Genomic DNA, 21,481 nt, shown 5'->3' on the forward strand with positions numbered 1-21,481 from the left:
ACCCATGGTCATGCATTGGTTATGGTCATATCCCGCATCCCCAAACTTAAAACTAACATTGTCCTCAATATTATAAGCATACACTCACCAAAAGATAAAGAGACACATCAATCTAAAGAGAAGAGTGGAGATATTACCATAACCGAAGGAGATAAAAGATGATACTACCAAGGCTCATGTATAAAGAGGTTCCAAGTTGCTGCCAAGCTCGCGCCATCCCCAAACTTGGAACAAACCACGCCTTAGAAGTAAAACATATAAGAATTATTATATGTCCCATCTAATAAAACATATAAAACATATTGTAGTATTATATGAAACATATAATAAAATAGGAATTGGAACAAAATAAAACTTATAAAACATATAAGAATTATATGAAACTTAGAACTAACTTGTCGTTGTAGTATAGTGGTAAGTATTCCCGCCTGTCACGCGGGTGACCCGGGTTCGATCCCCGGCAGCGGCGCCAAAAACTTGATAGGCCTAAAATAGGTCTATTCCCGCAAGTATACGGGGTCAAGTTATAGTATGTTAGTAAATTCATGAATCGTCCCAAGGGATAGGTAGGCAACTTCGGATATTGAAGGCGAGTTTAACCCAATAATCAAGATGTCAATAGCTACTTAGACTAAAACACACACACCCCACTTCATAGAATTGATGATTGATTTGTAAGAAATAAGAAAACAAATAAAATTAAATAAACTATCTAAAAGAGAGGTGAGAGGATATCTAAGATTATAAAATCCACCGCACAATTTCACTTTATAAAACAAGCAATTAATTACTTAAATCTCTTTTGTATTTACTCGGGATCCAATATAATGAACTATTTGGATTCCGGATGATGTTCTAGATAAAACAATTTTGTAATTACTAATTCTAATTGTCTACCTTATAGAGATTCAGATTGCTTAACTATTATTCATCATCTAAAAAGCATACTCCATCTAACAACTTAACGAAAGTATTAAATATCTAATTATGAGGCATGAGTAATGGAAAGAAAATCTAATCCATATAGATAAAAAATCAATAGACATTAAAGCACATCAAAGGATTTAATTAATCAAAACAAGTATTACAAAGATCCAAAATGGGTTTCATTTATAACCTTAGATTGCTAAGTTAACTATACATGGAATCTAGAGTAACATTCATTGACATTGCAAAATAAATGAAAATACTAAGAAATTAATGGAAAGAAATCACCAAGAATGTTCAAATTCCATATTCCCATGTATCTCCATTTTATCCAAGATTTGCTCCAATTGTGCTCAAGAATTTTACTCCAAGAAATCCAAGTACTAGCTATTTTATTGCACTCAAATAAGAAAAAAGAAAGAGAAGGAAGAAATTAGAAATTAGATGTAGAAAGAAGAGATGAAAGGGGATAAAGATGATAGAAGAATATGGAAGAAAGAAGGAGATGACTATTAATGGAAGAATAATAGTGTGGTAGAGAGGAAGTAGTAGTAGTAGAGAAAGATGAAAAAAGGATGGAAAAGATTGATTTGGTAGAGAAAATAGGTTGGAGAAAGAAATAGGTAAGAGGGGATAGGTAAGAGGAGGTTGAGAGGGCTTTCAAGTCTAAGTTTCAATGGAGGATCAAGAGTTATTATATAGGGTTAGGGTTTTTTGTTGGGTTAAATTGGTAAAAAGTGAAAAAGAGAGGGTCGCTTTTGGAATTTGGGAGGGTTTAAAGGATAAACCCAGGCGGCTAGGGTTTGAAATCAAGATTGAGAGGGACACTTGTCGGCTGGAGAAGGAGGTGGAGAATCTGGTCGTTAGGGTGTGAACGGACGTAGCATAACAAAGTGGGACGACTCAGAAACCGTCGGATCTTGAAGCGCGCTGATCTGGAGGGACGAGAGATGGACACGCGTCTGGGACTATCCTAATACACAGCTTCGGGTAACATGTAAACAGCTTAATGACGGGACGGTCAGCAGCCGCACGATCTCGTAAGCGCGGAAGCAAACGGTCAAGATTAGAACGTGGGAGCGGGATTACGGAGGCAAGTTGCGACGCGCTACACTCTATCATGCGTATAGGATCCATTTCGCTGCACAACGCAAACACGGGAATTGGATACACCAGCCTCCACAGCGCGCTCACGTGTCTTCCTGTATTCCGCGCGCCAGAACCATGCCCGAAGGTGTCCCACCAGTCAACATTCTTTGGCTCAACTTTGACCTTGATTTATTCCTTCGTCCGGACTCCGATTTGACTTCCGTTTTCTCCTACGGACTCGTCTCGACCTCTACTTTTCAACCACGCGCTGATCTTCGCCAAATTACCAGAATGTCCTTGACTTCAAATGACCAAAATACCCTTCATGCATCTTTTCCTCGTTTTTAACCGTTTTTCACACCTAACTCTGCAAAAGACACCTAATCAAGAAAATCAACCATTTTATTATAATAAAGACTCGAAACGAACTAACTCGACTAAATTAAACGACTCAGATGGGACATTTTCATGACCCATCATTACTCACCCAGGATATATGACTGCTAGAAAATAGTTTTCCTCGTTCATTCCATCAGAAGAAATAAAACGAAACTTATTTCCTTGATTGGATTAGAATCCGAGAAACACTCTCGAATTCGAAACAAAGAAAAAGTCCGAGAATATCCCATTCTTAAAATTCGTTGCTACCTCAATTAGTAAGGACAACTGAAAAGAACATTGAGGAACGTTCAATCTAAGAAGCAAGTTCTTAAGATTCAGCAACCAAAAGAATATAAGAAGGCTTCTTATGATTCATAGGGACAAAGGGTTGGTATAAATGTTCCTAAAGCAATGACTAGGCCATTAAAGGAAACTACCCTAAGTACCTGGAAGACAAAATAAACGGAATTGCGAATTCTGGTTCATGCATCTTTGTTAACAAAGTTAATCTAGCAGGTTAGTAGACTTCCTTCATCAGGTATTTAAGACCGGATGTGCGTCTCAGTGTGAGCCCAAGGAAATTACATACTTGACTAAAAGGAGAAAAAGATCCAAGAGGGACCAGAAGCAAGTGATTGCAAAGAATGCTGAATTGGATTAAAGTCTTCTTTTAGACACTGATCTAGCTTAGAACTTAATAAGTGTTACTATGTTCTTCTAGAAACATATAATGTTTTAAGTTAGTGCTAAATTAACAAAGTCGGCTCCAGGAGACCTAAAGCGTTAACAATGATACAATATGCTATAATCAAAGGATTCAAGCCGGTCAACTCTAGCTATGTCATTGCGTCAAATTGACATAAGACACATGATGACGATCCAGTGGTATGGACTTCAAGTCCAATGATTTAGAATCATATGACACATGTGAATTTTTGTTCAAAAGGACCATTTGACAAAGTCACCTTTTCGAAAGGAAGATATGACTAGTGAACTAATAGTCTTCATACATACGGATGTATGTAAAACTATTGACACACTAACTAGAGTTAACCAGAATCCACTTGACAAAATATAAGTCATTCAATTAGATCGAGATGATGAATATTTGAGTCAAGAATTTGATAACCATCAAAGAAGTTGAAAAATAGTTTCTCACCTTTCTCCAGCAAACACATCGTATGGGTCATGAGTCAAATGGGAGTGATCAAACATGTTATACATGAGTCGATTAATGATGGGTATAGGCCAATCGTCCAAACACTTTCGGAGATATATTCTCAAACATCGTCGGTTATCCTACCTAACCACATTCTGTCGATAGACGAAAAGACACCATAAGAGTATGGGGTTGGAATGGTTCCAAAGAGGTATTTTCTCAAGGTCTAGAGATATGAAACTACCGTAAATGGTTACCGAGAACCAAGTTGTCATATCAGACAAAATATTTCTTTATGCGATAAAAAAATGTTGGGGATTCTTCCACAAACAATCAGAGAACAAGATAGTTGTTGCTCACGATGGTGTCTCACTTGAAATAAGAGTTATTCCAAGAAGACACGTGGGAGAAATTTAATATATCGAAGAAATTCGATCTGAGCAACAAACTGACAGTGTTGTACAAATCTCAATATTTGAATTAGATTCGTAGGAGAGCCCTCAAGAAGTTGAGAGCGTCTCAAAGTTGTTCAAACCCCTTATAGGCCTTGAAGACTCATAGACCTGTCTCAGAGGATTAAAAACCTGTTGAAGAAGAAAATGAACAATCTACACAAAAGCTATGACGGAATCACTCTAATATATGGCTTGGAGCCATAAGATCAGAACGAAATCCATGTCTCAAATCAAGTTTGGAACTTGGTCTATTTCCTTAAAGGAATAGTTCTTGTTAAGTAAAAATAGGTTTTTCAAAGTGCAAATTAGACAAGGATGGAAACGTTGGTGTTTCTCAGATCAAGACTAAGAAACAAGGTGACCAAATTCATGGTATAGACTATGAAAAGACCATCTCTCAAATCGCGGCGCTTGAGACCATAATGATTAAACACTAGCAAATAGAATGTTTACGTGACACATCTTGGAGGAAGTTAACACTTCTAAATGCTGGTGATAATTGCAAGCTTTAAAAATCGATCGAAGGATGCAAGCGGGCGGATAGGAGTTGGAATCTTCGATTCTGCAAAGTAATCAAGAGTTGGTTTCTCTGAGAATGAAGATAAATCTTGAATTCAGGAAGTTCAAGAAGGTTAGTAGGAGTGACCAAGTTTTCTTTGGTCTAGTGTGTAGACGACATACTAGAGATTGAGAACAACATTCTGATGTTGAAAACAGTTTGAAACTGACTGAATAAAAGGACCACACACTAAGGTGAAATGCTTTTGGGTATCAAAGATCTATGGAGATAGATCGAGAAGATGATATGACTCGTTCAAGAAAAGGTCTTGAAAAGTCTAATGTGAAAGATTCAGATAAAGTTTTTCAACCCAAGTCTCATGGCAGACAATTTAGCAAGCTTCAACATCCAAAGGATTCTGATGAGCAAACACGCATGAGAAACATGGTTATGCTTAAGGCACAAAATTTGTCACGTTGGACATGATTAGCATTCGCCTCGACGTCCCAAAATACTAGGAGTATCTATGGTCGTCACCAATCAAATCCAGATAAGCTGATCTGGATCGCACAAAGTTCTTGAGAAGAACTTATGCTAAATTCTCAATAGGAAATAAAAGGTTGAAAAGTTATATCTTGCAAACTTCCAGAATAAGATGACAATCTTGACTTGGAAGAGCAGTAAGCTGGAAAGTTTCTAGGCAAAGACTGTTGCAAACATTGGAACAATGGCACGTTACATTTCTTCCTTAATGATTTCTAAAATCAATTCTAGGAAAAACTCCATTTGGGCCCTCGGATAGACCAGGTTAATGTCGGAAAAATTTAGTTGGGTTTCTCTTAGAGTCCAGCTCGGATCTTGGTAAGTGGAAGTTCTAAGTTTAAGGATTCTTCGTAGATATCTTGGCGAAGTGATAAACTATAAAGGAGAAATTTCCTCCTTTAGATACGTGGAGTCCAAACTGGCTTAAACACTTCTAAATATGTAGCCGACTGAGATCTCTTTGGAAGTTTCGGGATTAAGTCGGTAGGTTGCTTGGCGCTCCAGCCTCCCTAGTTCTGGACGTAAGACACTGGTCGAACCTGTGTAAGCCCCCCTTACTCCTTTGAGGACCCCAGGGCTGATCTGTTCATGCCAAGGGCGTTTTGCAGGGCTGGTTTCCTCTGGCCGACCTCCTAGTTATGGAATATGGGGTGGGCTATCAACGACTCAACTGTCCTGCTACCTTAAGCTAGGTCGATCCAATGGACTTCAGGTCCGATCTTGACTCATCAGACGTTAGTCAACGTCTGGACATTTTGTACATCATCAAGTACCTTCTCGAAACTAATTATTTTTTTAAGCTCTTCAGGCAGACATGTCTTCAGAGGAATACACCCCCCCGGGGATCCCAAAACCTGATTCCCAATGTGGCCGAACTCATAGCTGAAATAGAACAACTCAAGGTTGACCGCGTACAAGGAAAAGAGGAGATGAAACAACTAGAAGAAAGCCTCCGCAAAACTGAAACAGTCAGAAAGAATGCAGCGTCGAAGGATAGAAAAGAAGTAATCAGGATGCACGCCAGGAGACTCTTCTCACCAGGCAACATGTTCACATCTGGAACTCTTGAAGTACAACCGGGTGTAGGGGGTTAGTCGTTTTGTTTACCTTAAGCCGGGTTGGTCCGTTGGACTTCAGGTTCGTTCTTGACTCTCTGACGTTAGTCAACATCTGGAAAATTTGTACATCATCACACATAAATACGCTAACACTAATAACCGACATAAGCATAGCTCCGCATTTCAGCTCTGTCTCGGAGATCAGCTTTGCCTCAGAGCCTTGCTTCACATACCAGCCCTCTCTCAGTAATCAGCTCAGCTAACGGGTCCAAAATTCCGCAGATAATTACCTTTGCCTTGTAAGCGGGTTGGTGGGTCGTAAACCAGGTTCGATATTAACCCATATTAAAGACACTTTCAACAAATCTCCACTTTGACTTGAATATGCTCCTCTTGACTTAAATCCGCCACCATCACAACTCAACACCTCTGTGTCATTGTCGCTCCAACCCTCCAAAGGGCTCAACATCTAGAAATCCCAATCAAGTCTAAGCAACGCTTAAACTTGAAAGTTGTAACTGCCTTAATCAACATATCCGCTGGATTATCTGCCCTAGACACCTTCTTTATCATGATCTTCCCTTCTTCAATCACGTGAAGGGTTCTAGGGGTATCTCATACACCTAATTGTCTAGTGTTGTTAGCGGAATCTCAAACATCTCTATGTTTAACACTAGTTTCCAGGATCTATACATGAACATATCAATGAACTAGAATGGAAAGAAGAATACCTCTTAATCGCTTTCCCACGAACTAAATCCCGACCAGTATTCGGAAGATAAGAGCTCCAAGAGTAGCTCCTCTACTTGAGACATCGAGTATATAACTTGAACTCCCTCCTTTCAGTCAGCTAGGACCTTCTTGAAGGTTGAGATGAAGAACTCCTTCTTCTTGACTAGATACTTGAGAAAACTCCTTTTTTCTCTCTCTCTCTGAAATGTATATTCTGAAACTCTTTCAGTTGACAGTTTCTCCTTTTGAGAATTGTCTAACACTCGAGACCTCCTCTTTAGGTTGTCTAATTAGGTATATATAGAAATCCCTAGAAAAGGTATTAGACCCAAACTAGGATTCCTAAAACCTAATTATAAGGTAACTTCCAAAATTACCCTCTTTTAGGGTTCCCTTGAGTGGTCGGCCAACATAACCCATTAAGGGCTTCCTTGGCCGGCCCACTATGGGCCTAACCGTCCATGTAATGGTCGGCCCCTTGCCTTGGTCGGCCATCACATGGCTGGCCCACCTAAAGCCGCTTCGGGCCTCCCTTTCGGGCCCGGACATGTTTATATCTCTTTTCTCCGAACTAATATGGACTTACCAATAATGGATTCAATCCACTTATTTTCCATTCTCTTTCTAGTCAATTCTCTCTGTTCAAATCATTACTCTTATGTGCAACCCTTGTAGGATCCGGTCTATGTTAGCCGCGGATTACCGAAGTTACCCGACGATCGTAGTTGGCTTCTAACTAAGCATTACGACCCCTAATTGGACCGGACTAATGATCTTCCGATTAAGGTCATTAAGATCCTATTCGCCAAATTGTACGCATTGCAACCTTGGCCGACGGACACTCCTTCGGAAGGATACCATTCCTTCTGACTGAGGCAATATATCCTTCAGTCTCCCACTTGTACTTAGAACAAGTGCAATGCTCGATTCCCATGTTTTTTCGTATCTCATCTGATATGTCATATTCATCAGACTCTCTTGATCCCGAGAACAACTTCCAATCCAAATGATTAACTCTTAATCCATTTGAGCACGGCGATGCATTTTTCAGTTGTTTCTCATCAAGTGGCCCGGAGATACTTTGTCCTGATTTTACTAAGGAAAATATATTCCATTCTTGTACTCCCACTCAATTTCATGTCTATCCTGTCTCCCCCAATAATCCACCTTTATAACCACTTTTTACGGCTGGCGTTTAACGGTACTAAAGTTCGACATTCCTTCCATAAACTGAGTGAGTACTCGTGTTTTGAGGAATCTCTCCAATTTGCTTAAATGAGAGTTATGACAACTCACAACTTCAACTCTTGAAGTACTCTCATTTGGCGGGTTTCCAGTGTATCAACAATACACCAATGAAGTTGACCTTGAATACTCCTATTACCATAGCCCAAAAAACAACGTTATCTTGTCAATCACTCATGCTAGTCTTCTTAAGTCATTATTCTCCAATCAATGACCAGGACCAGGGATCGTATGATGGTGTGCTTCCATGTTCACTTAGTAGGGTTTCCTTCATTAGATCACGTATCTAATAAACCTACCTGGAACAGTCCATCATTTTGGACTGTCGTCTAAATTCTAAACCATAATTTAAATGATGAAGTAAACCAAGTTTATTTCGGATAACAAGAGTCTGTAAAATTTGAGCACCCGCGTAAACTCCTTTACGTTCTCAATTTTATAAGTCTTCTTAGGATACTTATACCTTGATCCTAATCCCTTAGATTCGTGCATCTCCATGATCGATCTAAGGTGACAGTTTAGTTTCATTTTTACTTCGCTTTGTTATTATCTTGCTTTCGTACCCTTTCGTAAGCTTTTATGATAATATCAATTTCTCCCACTGAAATCAATACTTCCCAAGTTCTAATTTTATTTTCTTATCTAGTAGATTTAGTAACGACTCCCAGCATGAAAAACTTTTTTCCATCTGTTTGTCCTTCCTAAAAGAGTAAAAAATAATTCAATGAGTCCTTTATTACCAAAAGCCATTTCTTTGAAGTTTTGACTAAATTTTCTAAAGAAAAAAAGGGTTGGGGGAGTAAGATCATGTTGTTGTTAGGTGGAATCTTACCCTCCTTTTATTTGCTTTCACTAAGTTGTTTAAGACCGTTGTTTTTGGGAACACAAAAATATTTTTAGTGGTACAAAATTTTCCAAGCAAAATTGTGGATTTTGTCAAATTTTATACAATACAAAACTTTATACGAAAAATTGTAGAATTTGTCAGATCCGAGCAACAACTACTTTTTTCTTTCTCATCTCCGCCCACGAACTGCGGTCACCACCTCCCACCACCACCTCTCACAACCTCTCACCACCACCACCACCACTATTATTTCTCTCTTCTCTATATCTTTCTCTCTCACACTCTATCTCTTTCTCTCTCACACTCTCTCATTGATCAAGGAAAACAATTCATAGATAATTGGGTTATATTGAAAAGTATCTTCAGGTATATTTTTCTTCCTTTCTATGAATATTTGACATGAATAGAAAAAACAGTTGAATCGAGAAGACAGTTCTCCGAAGTTACTTCAATCACTAAGATCGATGATATTGAAGGAGAAGGTCTAGTAAAAAGGAATAAAATTCAGTCAATGGCGGAGGAGGAAGAAAGAAGCAGTTTTTCTTCATCAGACCTAAATCCTAGCCGTGATATGAAACATCCATGTCTGACCAAATTTTATGATTCATATGAAATTCCGGGAGACAACATCCTAGTTTAGAATCATAAAATTTTTCCTCATCAATCATTTTCCACATCATCTCTTTCTCTATCAACTCTCCATCCGCAAAATTCTCTTCCAAAAATCACCAAAGAGAAGATTAATTCCTCTATTTACACACTCACGAATGAGAAAGAAAGGTTGTCAAAGAATCATATAGAGAAGATGGTGCAAGATGCAGAGAAATTCAAGTCCGAGGATGAAAAACACATAAAGAAGGTCGAGCCCAAGATTGACTTGGAGAATTACTCATACTACATGAGAAACACAATCAAGGACGAGAAGATAAGAGGCAAGCTAGTTGCTGCGGATAAGAAGAAGATTGATGATGCTCCACCCGTCGGTGGTACTTTTGATATCTCTTTGTTCACCATTGAAAAGGGTGTTTCTGAAGTTCAGGCAACTGCTGGAGATACCCACCTTGGATGGGAAGATTTTGAAAACGCAATGGTGAATCACTTTGTGCAGGAGTTCAAGAAGAAACAAAAGGACATTCCTAACAACCCTGGCCTAGGGATTTCAGGAGGTTGAAGACTTCTTGTGAGAGGGCATAAGGGACACTTTCCATACCAAAATTGAGATTGTTACAGAGGAAGCAAGAACTCTAAAAAAAGATATCACGAATTCAAAAGCACAGAAAGCAAGAGATTGATATTGGAATGATCCGTATCCCGGGTATTTACAAGATCAAATCTTTGAACTATTTGCTGCGTTCTTGATTCATGATATAAAAAACTGAGTAAAATTTATTCCGCTTCGAAATGGTGTTCATCGTTGGATTATTCATCCGATGGATCTACTTTGCTTAGTGAGACAGGGGCAAGAAGAATTTCCCCTCGAATTTATGATGTCGAGTATGAAGAAGCTCATCACAATTACATAATTCGTGATCGATTAAGAAAAGAAGTTCTTATCCCTCTTCGAAATACACTGAAATTTCCAGACGTTTTCATGAATACTGAGAAATGGGAGACCATGCCTCATATTTGGATGGTCTTGGTCGCCATGGACAACTACAAGCAGTTCTTTCTAGAACACGACCAAAAACGATTCAGGAGCTATCTTGTTAATGTGACACGGGGAGAGAAGAAATGTGTTGCTGGAGCATTCTTTCCGCACCACATTTTTACATCCTTAGACAACAATGATAATAATAAAGGATGTTCTGAAGTTGCAGAGCTTCAATGGCAATTAATGGTCGATGATTTATTGAAAAGCGGCAACCTGACGAACTACATTGCCGGTTGTGATGTTTCAGGGAGTATGTCAGGAACGCCCATGGATGTTTGTGTCGCTTTAGGGTTACTAGTATCAAATATGAGTGAAGACCCATGTAAAAAAAAGGGTATCACATTTAGTGATAATCCTCAACTGCACTTAATTGGTGGAGACAACATTCGTTCTAAGACATATTTGATTAGATATATGGATTGGGGGTATTCCACAGATTCTCAGAATGGTTTTGATCGGATTTTGAATATTGTTGTTAATGGAACACTAAAGAATGTAAGGATCATAAAGACGATATTCATGTTTAGCGATATGGACTTCAATGAAGCAGACAAGGTAATAGATTGGGAAAATTTTAAAATTATTTGTTCCAAAGAGAAGAATGTGCCGTTTGTGGTCTTTTTCGTCAAACTACAAGATGATTGGAGATGTAGAAATTTATTGGACCTATATTTCCTACAATTGATTTTTCGAGGACCTTTGCAACATTGGATTCGAAATGAAGCTCGTGATGTGGTCCAAATTGGTGTCTGGCGAATTCAAGGCAATTATCATTCGAAGTGGGAATTAAGGATCGCCATGGTGGAATTCTTCGTCTGCGGGTGCATCACATTGTTTTCTTTATCGAAACAGTTCGGGACAAACCTCTTGAGAGAAGGGAGGCTGATGCAGATACAACCGGGTCGGATACACCGCCCATGGGCCTAACGGCCGGCTCCACCACTTTGGCCATTCGGCCATGCTATTAGGGTTTTAGAAAGAGTCCAAGTTAGGTTTAGGAAGTTGCATTATCAAGTATTTTCGTTATTTAGGAAAGTCTAAGTTCCTATAAAAGGAGGTCCAGTCTGTCTATATTTTCATATATAGAAGAGAAACCCTAATCAAAGTCTAAGTATTTCAGTTATTTTAATCGTTCTTACAGTTATTTTAATCATTCTTCGCTTTAGTTTATTATCTCCTTTAATTTCCGTTGCGTCTACATCAGACCCTCTCATAAATTTCGTACAAGTACACCGAATTCACAATTCGTACGGGTCTACCGAACTCACAAAAATAGGCTACTTGAGTGAATTTTGGTGGACTCAAAGCAAATGGTCTCTTGTGAATTCGGTGGACTCGTACCGAAAGGCCTCTTGTGAAATCGGTGGGCTCGTACCGAATTTACAAGGAGAGGCCCTCTTAACAAGAATGGCCCGCCTATAAAACTTCCCTAGGTTTAATTGCTCAGGTTTATCTTCATTTTTAAATTTAAACATAAAACTCCGGCTCTTAATTGAGTAAAATATGTCTTCCTAGATAGACACTTCTTTCCATAAGCTATTGTACATTTCCTTCCCATTATATCTCTCGCAAACAAGTAAAATCTAATGGCCTTTGGTATAGGAAGAACAATATTTAGTAAAGGCAGTGCGTTAGAAAGGTCTATTTATGTATTTGCTCTTCCTTTACTAAATTAGTTTAAGGAGGGCGTTATAAGGATCATTTTAACAAATACTGTTAAAATATAAGGACTTCAATGAAAATTACGAATAAATCTAATATTCTATTCACGAGTAGTTTTCTCTCACTTAAACAACCCAACCCTAATATCGTCACTACTATCAACATCACCATTAGTATAAAAATCTTGCAAAGTTTACCATCACTATAGTTTTAGTTTCAAGCTTTTAATGATACCGCATGATCTCATGGATGAGGAACCACCATTAATGAAGGAGGCAACCTACTTCAAGAAAGAAGAGTCCATCGACTTAAACGGAGAATTTGACTTAAACGAAACCATCGACTTAAACGAGGACATCGACTTAAACGAGGACATCGACTTATCAAAGACATATATAATGAAGATAATATGTCTCAGGTAAAGAAAAATTATTTTCTTGTCTTCTTCTATGGTTGAACAAATGTTTTAGGGTTTTAGGTCGTTTTTGTTTCGTAGAGGATTTTCGGTTGGGTCGACTGAAAAAGACAACAAAATTCAATCGGGATGGCTGAAAAAGACAACAAATTTCGGCCGGGTCCGCTGAAAAAATAATAAATTTCGGCCGAGCCGGCTGAAATTGTTCTGTTTTTTCATCCGCTCTGGACGAAATTTGTTTAAATTTTCAGTTGTTCTGGATGAAAATTTTTACTATTTTCATTCATGAATTTTTATTTATGCTAAGCGAAATTTCTTTTATAAATCTTCAAAAGTTACTTTAATCCGTGTTAAAACCTTAAAAATCTATGGAAAAATCAAGCAATAACAAGAATTACAAACCCTCTATGGAGATGAGTGTTGTGTTTGTCATCTAGGATTTAGGTTTCCATCTTTATCTCTCTCTCTTTGATCGAAACAAACAGATTTTAGGATTTTTCTCTCTTTGGGTTGAACAGGTTTTAAGAGTGTTTATCTCTCTTCTCTTCCTTTGATCGACAAACAGATTTTTGGTCGAACATGATTTTTCTCTTCTCTATCTTTTCGTCGAAAATAGTTTGAGGGGAGGGACCAAAGTTAAAGTTGGGATATTTTAGATAAAAAGTGTTTATCTCTCCCTGTTCTAAAAAGAATCAGGGTCGTGCCTGACAATTTAGGGGCCCTGTGCCAAACTTGAAACAGGGCCCCTTTATTTGAAAAACACAAGAGTTGAAAGAGTTTTTTTTACCTGAATTTTATGTTTTGAAATGATTTAACTATTAAAAAAGCTTGAATCATTGACGAATCCAAACTCAATGTATGATGTTAATATATGATTGACGTAACACTCTTCATGCAAAACATCTGTTTTGACGAATTTTTTATTTTCATAAAACATTACTTTACAAATTTAAGACATGAAAATTAAACTATGAGAATAAGGAATTAACTTTTAAGTTTGTATGGTAAGAACTTAGGAACTAAATAAAATATCAAAATCAAACTAAAATGGAGTATGGTACAATCAACTAACACCCACACAAATATTGTGCTCTTAGAAAAAGAAAAAAAGACATGTTGTGCTATTAGAGCAAAAACAAAAAAGCAAATAAACATTGTGTTGTGAAAATGAAACAAAATTGTTGGCAGCTAGTTTTGAACTCAAGACCTCATGTGCGGTAGGCAAGCATCAAACCAGCAAGCTACTACAGTTTCGGTGTTACTATTGTTAAATCGGTCCTAGTTAACTCGACTGCTACACCCTTAAAAGTGAAGCAAATGAGGCCCCTCGTGGTGGGGGGCCCTGTGCGAACGCAAGGCCCGCACCCCCCACCACACGGCCCTGAAAAGAATGCTCTCCCTATCTAATGCAGTGCCTTTGCTAAAAATTGTTCTTCTTATACCAAAGGTCAATGTAATCATTCCAAGACTAATTTCTTACTTCCATAAGCATTTAGGTTAATTTGTATACCAATTTATATCTTGCCTACTTTAAATTGAAGAGATTCTAAAACAATTCTAGAGAGAGAAGCTGGTACCTCCAATCTTTCTTTCCTCCTATAAAGACTTGTGAAAGACCAGTTATTCCTATTGGAATCCATGACCTCTGGATCATGGGAACCCGCTGGCCCAAAGGCCCAATGATCATATTTCACAATATTACTAGAAAAAAAAAACCACGTGAAGTTCACTTGGGATCGCAGGAGAGGGTTTGTGGGGGTATAAAAAGGATATTCTAACAATCTCAGAAACCCTAAAGTGCTGCAAAGCCTGCAACTACATCTTCTAGTTTCTATCAGGAACTTTGTCCCCCTCTGGTTCTTCAAATGGATGCAAAGCCTGTAGAAAATGAAATAATCTCTGTTTTATCTCTGATTCTCTTTGGTTTAATTCTGGTTCTTTCATACCACCCTTTCATTCTTTGAGTACCATACCCTCTTCCCATCTATTCGAAGAAACATAAAAGATTACATCAAAAAGAATGTAATCGGATCAACCAGAGATTACGTCCAGAAAGGATCAAAGGAACAAGAAGAAAAAGTGGTACGAGTTTTAGATCGAAAAATTGGTATACCTATAACCTTCTTTTTCTCTATCTATTTATCTACTGCCACTTATCTTCCTAGTTCTCTAGATTTCAAATCGGATTCACCAGATCTTCATACTGTTGACTTATTTCTGCATTTCATTTTCATTATATTATTTAGATGTGTTTGTGAACATTTTTCCTATTGTTTAATTAGCAGGATATTGGAACTAGGGTTTCCAATTTAAATACAAACTAATAGGTGTAACTCTTGATTTGTTCTCATTCTTCATTTAAGTTAGAATCTTATATCTGTTCGATTTCTGATATACAAGTAAACTTTTATAAGATAAGTAAGATACGGATCAATGTGCGTCAGGAGACTAGTATTTATAAATGAACAATAAATATATTTGACATAATTGTGTACTTCAGACATTAATTATGGGAACTTCGAAAGTAATAAGCAACGTTATCTCAAGATGGAATAACTATTTGATCGTCCTTTATCCTTTTCTTGGTTACTTTTTTACACAATGGGTTGTCTCATGCGTTCGAAGATGGCTAAAAAAAGTTGATATTTCAATTACTACGAGGACTTTACTATCTAAGATACCATGTGAATGTTATTGGAATGAGGAGCAATGGCTGACCATGGATGGGTCGAAGTTCAACTAAGATGAGATAACTATGTACAAGAGAAGTTTACAAGGAGCATTCCTTTTTCTTAATGATATACTACTCTTACGAGGTATGAGAACATTTCATATCGTCTTAGTAGAGATAATGACATGAATTTGAGGAGTTTTCTAGAGTTAGATTGATTCTGGGGGTTCTTGTTTAGGTGAGGTATTTTCTGGTACATGATCTGTTACTAGGTTTTTGCGTTGGTCATAACTTGATAACTTATCCACACAACTTTGTGTTATTAGATTTCTTGATGGGCCAGTGTTGAAGGAATGAGGCCCATTATGAAATTCAGTCATTCCATATTGCAGTAGAATTCACTATGCAATAACCATTTGATATTAATATTGTTGGCATCAAATTTTGGAATACAACTTTTTTCCACCTAGAAGCAGATGGTGATGAGTTGCATGCTTTCATTGGCTCAAGGGTGATTCAGATGTCAGGACCAAAACCAAAGCAATATTATTACATTGATATAGAACCTATGTAGTTGGTCTCGGTCGTCTCGATCGAGAATCTCGGGTCTCAACTCGACTGAGAATCTCGGGTCTCGTCTCGGTCTCGACCCTTTCCCGAGACTCGACCGAGACCCCCAGTTAGAATTTGGTAGAGTTTCTCGGCTAGCTCGGCCGAGACAGATCAAGTCTGAGAAATTAATGTTAGAGAGTAACTTGTAATTATTTGGACTTTTTTTTGGAAACTTTAAGCCTAATTGTATACTACTATTTATTACCTTCTTAAATCTTAACTACTCATTATATAGAATTTTTAGATGTCATGTCTTCTCGAACTTTGAAAGTTCTATAGAAATTTTGAAAATTCTAGTAGATTAGGAATACAATTGTTAAGTTAGAAAAAATAGCAAAAACTAAGATTAAAAACTAAGAAGAAGTGAAAAGCACATGATTCAAAGTAGAAGAAGAAGTTGATGCTAGAGAGAGGAAGAGTTTTGTTTATGATGGCAAGTAATTTTATTTTTATACAGTTTAAAAAATTATTAGCTATACATGCTGTCTTGATCAAGAATCTCGGTTCGTCTGGATCTCGACCTTCGGTCGGGCCGAGATCAAGACCGAGACCGACTACATAGTATAAAGCTAGTAATTTAATTGTCTTGTCCACATTATAATTATCATTCTATATTAATACAGTATTTTTGTCTTAGTTAAAAGAAAAAGTGAAGTACGGTTGAATAAAATACGTTGAAACTTGTAGCTGTTAACGTGGTTTGAATATGTAATTAATAATTATAAATTTATAACAAATTTATAAGTGGTAAACTACTAGCCAACAATATTTTTTAAATAAATATAGTAGGTAAGCAAATAGTTATTGGATTTTTCTGGAAGTCAACATAAAAATACACCTTTCTCAATCAAAGGTGTGTCACATAAAATAATCTGCAACGATACTTTGCGTATGGCGCATTAAAATCTCTAAAATCTATAACATATGTATTTAATGACTTATTCTCTAGCAAATTTATATTTAATTATAATAGTCTTGTATATTACTCACACATGATAAAAAGAAGTTGATAACTGAAGTTGCCTTTTAATAATCGGATGTATATGAAGCCCCAACTCTAACATGGGTAACTAACATGAAAATCTTTAATTCCAATGTAACCTAAGCGCAAATCCATTCAGTATATGGTACTAGAACCAGTATGCTCATGATAACACTTTATGCTCTATATCTTATAAAATATATTTTATGATAATTTATTAATAAATACACTTTCATAAACCATCCACCTCCATAAACAAATAAAATACGTTGAAACATTGTAGCTGTTAATGTGGCTTGAATATATAATTAGTAACTATAAATTTATAACAAAATTTACAAGTGGTAAACTACTAGCCAAAAATATTTTTTAAATAAATATAGTAGGTAAGCAAATAGTTATTAGATTTCCCTAGAAGTCGACATAAAAATACGCTTTCTTAATCAAAGGTGTGTCACATAAAATCATCTGCAACGGAACTTTGAGGCGGCGCCTTAAAATCTCTAAAATCTATAACATATGTATTTAATGACTTATTCTATAACAAATTTATAGTTAATTATTATAGTCTTGTATATTACTCACACAGGATAAAAAGAAGTTGATAACTGAAGTTGCCTTTTAATTATCGTATGTATATGAAGCCCCAACTCTAACATGGGTAACTAGCATGAAAATCTTTAATTCCAGTGTAACCTAAGTGCAAATCCATTCAGTATATGGTACTAGAACCAGTATGCTCGTGATATACACTTTATGCTCTATATCTTATAAAATATATTTTATGATAATTTATTAATAAATATACTTTCATAAACCAATCCATCTCCGTAAACAAATTAAAGTAAAACCATACTCACTTTTAACTTGTTACCTAAAAATTCCAACTTTAAGAAAAAGATTTGGTACATTAAAGTTAAAGATCTTGATATTACTACTTCCGAGGTACACACGGCAATCGAAATACAATATGCGGTAGGAAAAAAGTAGAGTTCTCTGTAACATTAATTTCTCTTGTGCGACAAATTTCATCCAATACAAATAATAGGGACATGGTGCCCATTAGTTTGATCAATTACTCGTCATTTCTATACTAATTAGTATCTTAGATTAAAATTAGTTGTCTAATGATGTGCATTTATTTTAGTTACCGACTTAGTTGCGTCTAATAATTTTTTCTTTTCAAAAAGATAATTGAGCACATTAGATTAGTAATTAAATTAAATGCACACTCATTCAACTCACGAAACACATCAATCTTACCTTAAATATCAAATATCACACAAATGGTTTAAACAAAACATTTGTAAAGGACTTTGAGCATTTAATTTTAATTCTTACTAGTTAAACAACTTCGACAAACAAATAAAATAGGCTAAAAGGTGATAACTCTGTAGTGTTTCACTGATCTCTTTATTTATTAGTTTTTGTGCGTTGGTGTTCTCACTTTTTGACCTTGCAACTACTATCGCATTCGTCATTGCATCCCAACACAAGTTTGAGGATCTCAAACTATTATATTTTATGGAATGGGGTATGTTCATTGTGTTAGTTATCAACATATGTAGAGATCTAAAAGAAAGCATGAAAGTTATAACCTTTTGGTTATGGAGGAGCTTGGATTCCCAAACATCGTCTTAAAGTTGCAACTCACGTGGTCTATTAAAGTGGTCTATTAAAATTGTTGTTTCTCTTCCAGATGAATCATCTATCGGCCTCCGGTGTCTCTTCTCCCAAATATAACCTTCTAATGAAGTTTCATTGACCAAAAGCTATTTTGCAATAACAAATGACTCCCAATCAATTTTGAATTAGTCCAGCAAAAGAAGCTTTATGTCGTCTCTGTGATTACCAAAACCACAGAGGAATTCATTTGGGCTTTTGAAGACCTCTTGCAACTAGTATTTGTGGCACGTACGAGAAACGACCTAGACATGTAAATGACAAGCCATCTTCCTCGTATCAACATACGATGGTGGCAGAACTCAAACTAGTTAATCATCTTAAAGGACAACCAATGCTCGACTTATTCCATCTGAACATTGTTTTTAACATTCAAGGATACCCCGTATTTGAGGCAGAAGTCCGCTACTTATTTTATAGATAATCAAATTCTTTTTGAATTACCAATTCATTCGTATCATGTGCATTAGGTATTTGTTACATGTATTTTCAAATGTGGGTTTAAGTGCTTCAGTCTAAACATGACTCAACTCGTTACTATTAATTTTCATGTTGTTTATGCCAAAAACATTTGAACAACCCACTTGTATCGCCTCAAGGACTTCGTCTAATCAATGTTTTCTTGATTTTTATAAGAATAATAGGATCTCATTCGTCCTAAATTAATAGTCTGTTCTTCCTTTTTTAGATGTCCCAAATTAGGAGTCTCATTCTTCATATATCATAAAAAACTCTTATTTTTTTATACCCTTTCCTTCATATTTCCAAATATGGTGTATTATCACGCTAATGAAAGCATTATGGAGTAGGAGATTGATATCGGTGGAGTTGACGTGGTCCAAAGAGCCTTATCCATATATCTTTTCCGCTAACTACGAACTTCACTTTATTTCCCACTAAGTACTTATCCCTTCATATTTCCAATGGGTGTATATTCGGGGAAATTACTTCTTCCATATATACAGTCTCGACACAATCTCCATGACTTGTAAAAACCATTATTAGTTTAATATATATTATTAGTATTTTTATCATTTTTTAGAAAAAATATTGACTAGGTAAAGTCCTTGAGGCGATACCAGTTGGTTGTTGTTGAAATATTATTGGCATTAAAGGAAAATTACATAGTAGCAAGTTGGGTCTCGTTCATACCCACTGAAACACTTAAACCAGATAATACATATAATTAATAGCTAATGCGCATGATATGAATTAATTAGTAAATAACAAAGAATTTGATTACCTACAAAATAAATATTAAACTTCGGCCTCAAATATATGGTATCGTCGAGATAACGTTAAAAGCAAAGTTCTTTCATCGTACAGAACTTTGACTATTTTTTTTCCTTTAAGATGATTGACTAGTTTGAGTTTTGGCGCCATTGTATGGATTTTAATGAAGAAGATATTAATGAAGAAGATGGTTGATTATTAACATGTCTACCAAACAAGAATATGTTCCTCATATGTGCCTCGTATCCTCGTTGTAAGAGGTATCCAAAATTGATTAGGGGTCGTTTGTTATTTCAAAGTAGTTTTTTGATCAATTGAATTTCAATTGGAGGTTCTATTTGGGAGAAGAGACACCTGAGGCAAGTAGATGCTTCATCTGCAATCGAAGCGACAATTTAAATACATTGTGTGAGCCACAACTTTGAAATGATGTTTTTGAATCAAAATTTTTACATTTATAACCAAAAGGTTATAACTTTCATGCTTTCATTTGGATCTCGTTGATAGGCAACACAATGAACAAATCTCATTCCATGAAATAGAATAATTTGAGATCTCTACACATGTGTTGAGAAGTCATGAGGGATGCAATAGTAGTTGCATAGTCAGAAAGTGAGAGCAGCGGCGCATAAAAAGTGATGGATAGAGAGAAGCATCGGTGAAAAACTGATGTGTTATCTCACCTTCTTAACTTCTTTTACTTGTTTGTCGAAATTGTTTGATTGATAATAAGAATTGAATGCTAAAAGTCTTTCACAAATGTTGGGTTTTGTTTAAGCCATTTGTGATATATTTGTCATTTAAGGTAAAAGGATTAATGTGTTACGTGAATATTATTTGTTGAATGATATACATTTATTTTATTGTTAATTTAATGTGCCTAATCATCTTTTTGGAAACGGGAAATTATTAGTCGCAACTAAATTAGTAAATGCAAATAATTTGAAAATCAATTTTCACCTAAAATATCAATTTGTACGGAAAGGACGACTAATTGGCCACATCAATTCTAATGGACACATTTGACTATTATCTATGTAAGATGAAATTTTTCGATATGAGAAATCAATGTTGGGCACCGTATTTCGCCCGCGTTGTGTACTTTAGAGATCTTAATACCAAAATCTTTAGTTTAATGTACTCAATATTTGTAAAGTTGGAATTTTACGTAAATTTTTTAATTGGGTAAAATTTTGCTTCTGGTTTTTATGGAGGTCGAGCGGTTCGGGAAAGTGTATTTTGGAGATCTAATATTCTAAGTTTTTATATTCAAATACTTAGCCTTAATGTACCAACATTTTTTTCTTGAAATCAAAACTTTTAGGTAACTGGTTCAATTGAGTAAAATTTTACTTTTAGGTAACTGGTACAGGAAATTCAACCTTGCATTTGGTCAGATGGTGGAGAGTGATTTGGAAGGTATGATTTTATCGGATTGAAAAATAGCATTTTTTTTAGAATCGTATTGAAAAGATAATATTTACCTCAGCAGCTACTTCAATGTTTTCAGAGGCACCTAGAAACTAATTCATGGACCCAATATCCTTGTTTCAAGAGGCACCAAGGAAGGTGTGGTTCACTGGTTGAATCGCATCTAGGGCCCAGAGGTCTCCAATCTCGCCACACAAGTAGATGAA

General features: G+C 36.2%; 1 long non-coding RNA gene and 1 other non-coding gene across 2 annotated transcripts; both read left to right on the plus strand.

The window, feature by feature from the left end:
* The first annotated feature begins 397 nt into the window (after positions 1 to 397).
* On the plus strand, positions 398 to 469 carry TRNAD-GUC (transfer RNA aspartic acid (anticodon GUC)). Its single transcript has one exon. It is a non-coding gene; the product is annotated as a tRNA-Asp (tRNA).
* Positions 470 to 14,577: 14,108 nt separating this feature from the next.
* LOC147567583 (uncharacterized) lies at positions 14,578 to 21,427 on the plus strand. The gene is made up of 3 exons (XR_015237792.1): positions 14,578 to 14,770; positions 21,204 to 21,263; positions 21,355 to 21,427. It is a non-coding gene; the product is annotated as an uncharacterized LOC147567583 (long non-coding RNA).
* Positions 21,428 to 21,481: the final 54 nt, after the last annotated feature.

The sequence above is a fragment of the Eschscholzia californica genome, unplaced genomic scaffold (genome assembly GCF_041429995.1).
Source record: "Eschscholzia californica isolate CP2 unplaced genomic scaffold, dmEscCali1.0.p SCAF_1, whole genome shotgun sequence".
Lineage (NCBI taxonomy): Eukaryota > Viridiplantae > Streptophyta > Magnoliopsida > Ranunculales > Papaveraceae > Eschscholzia > Eschscholzia californica.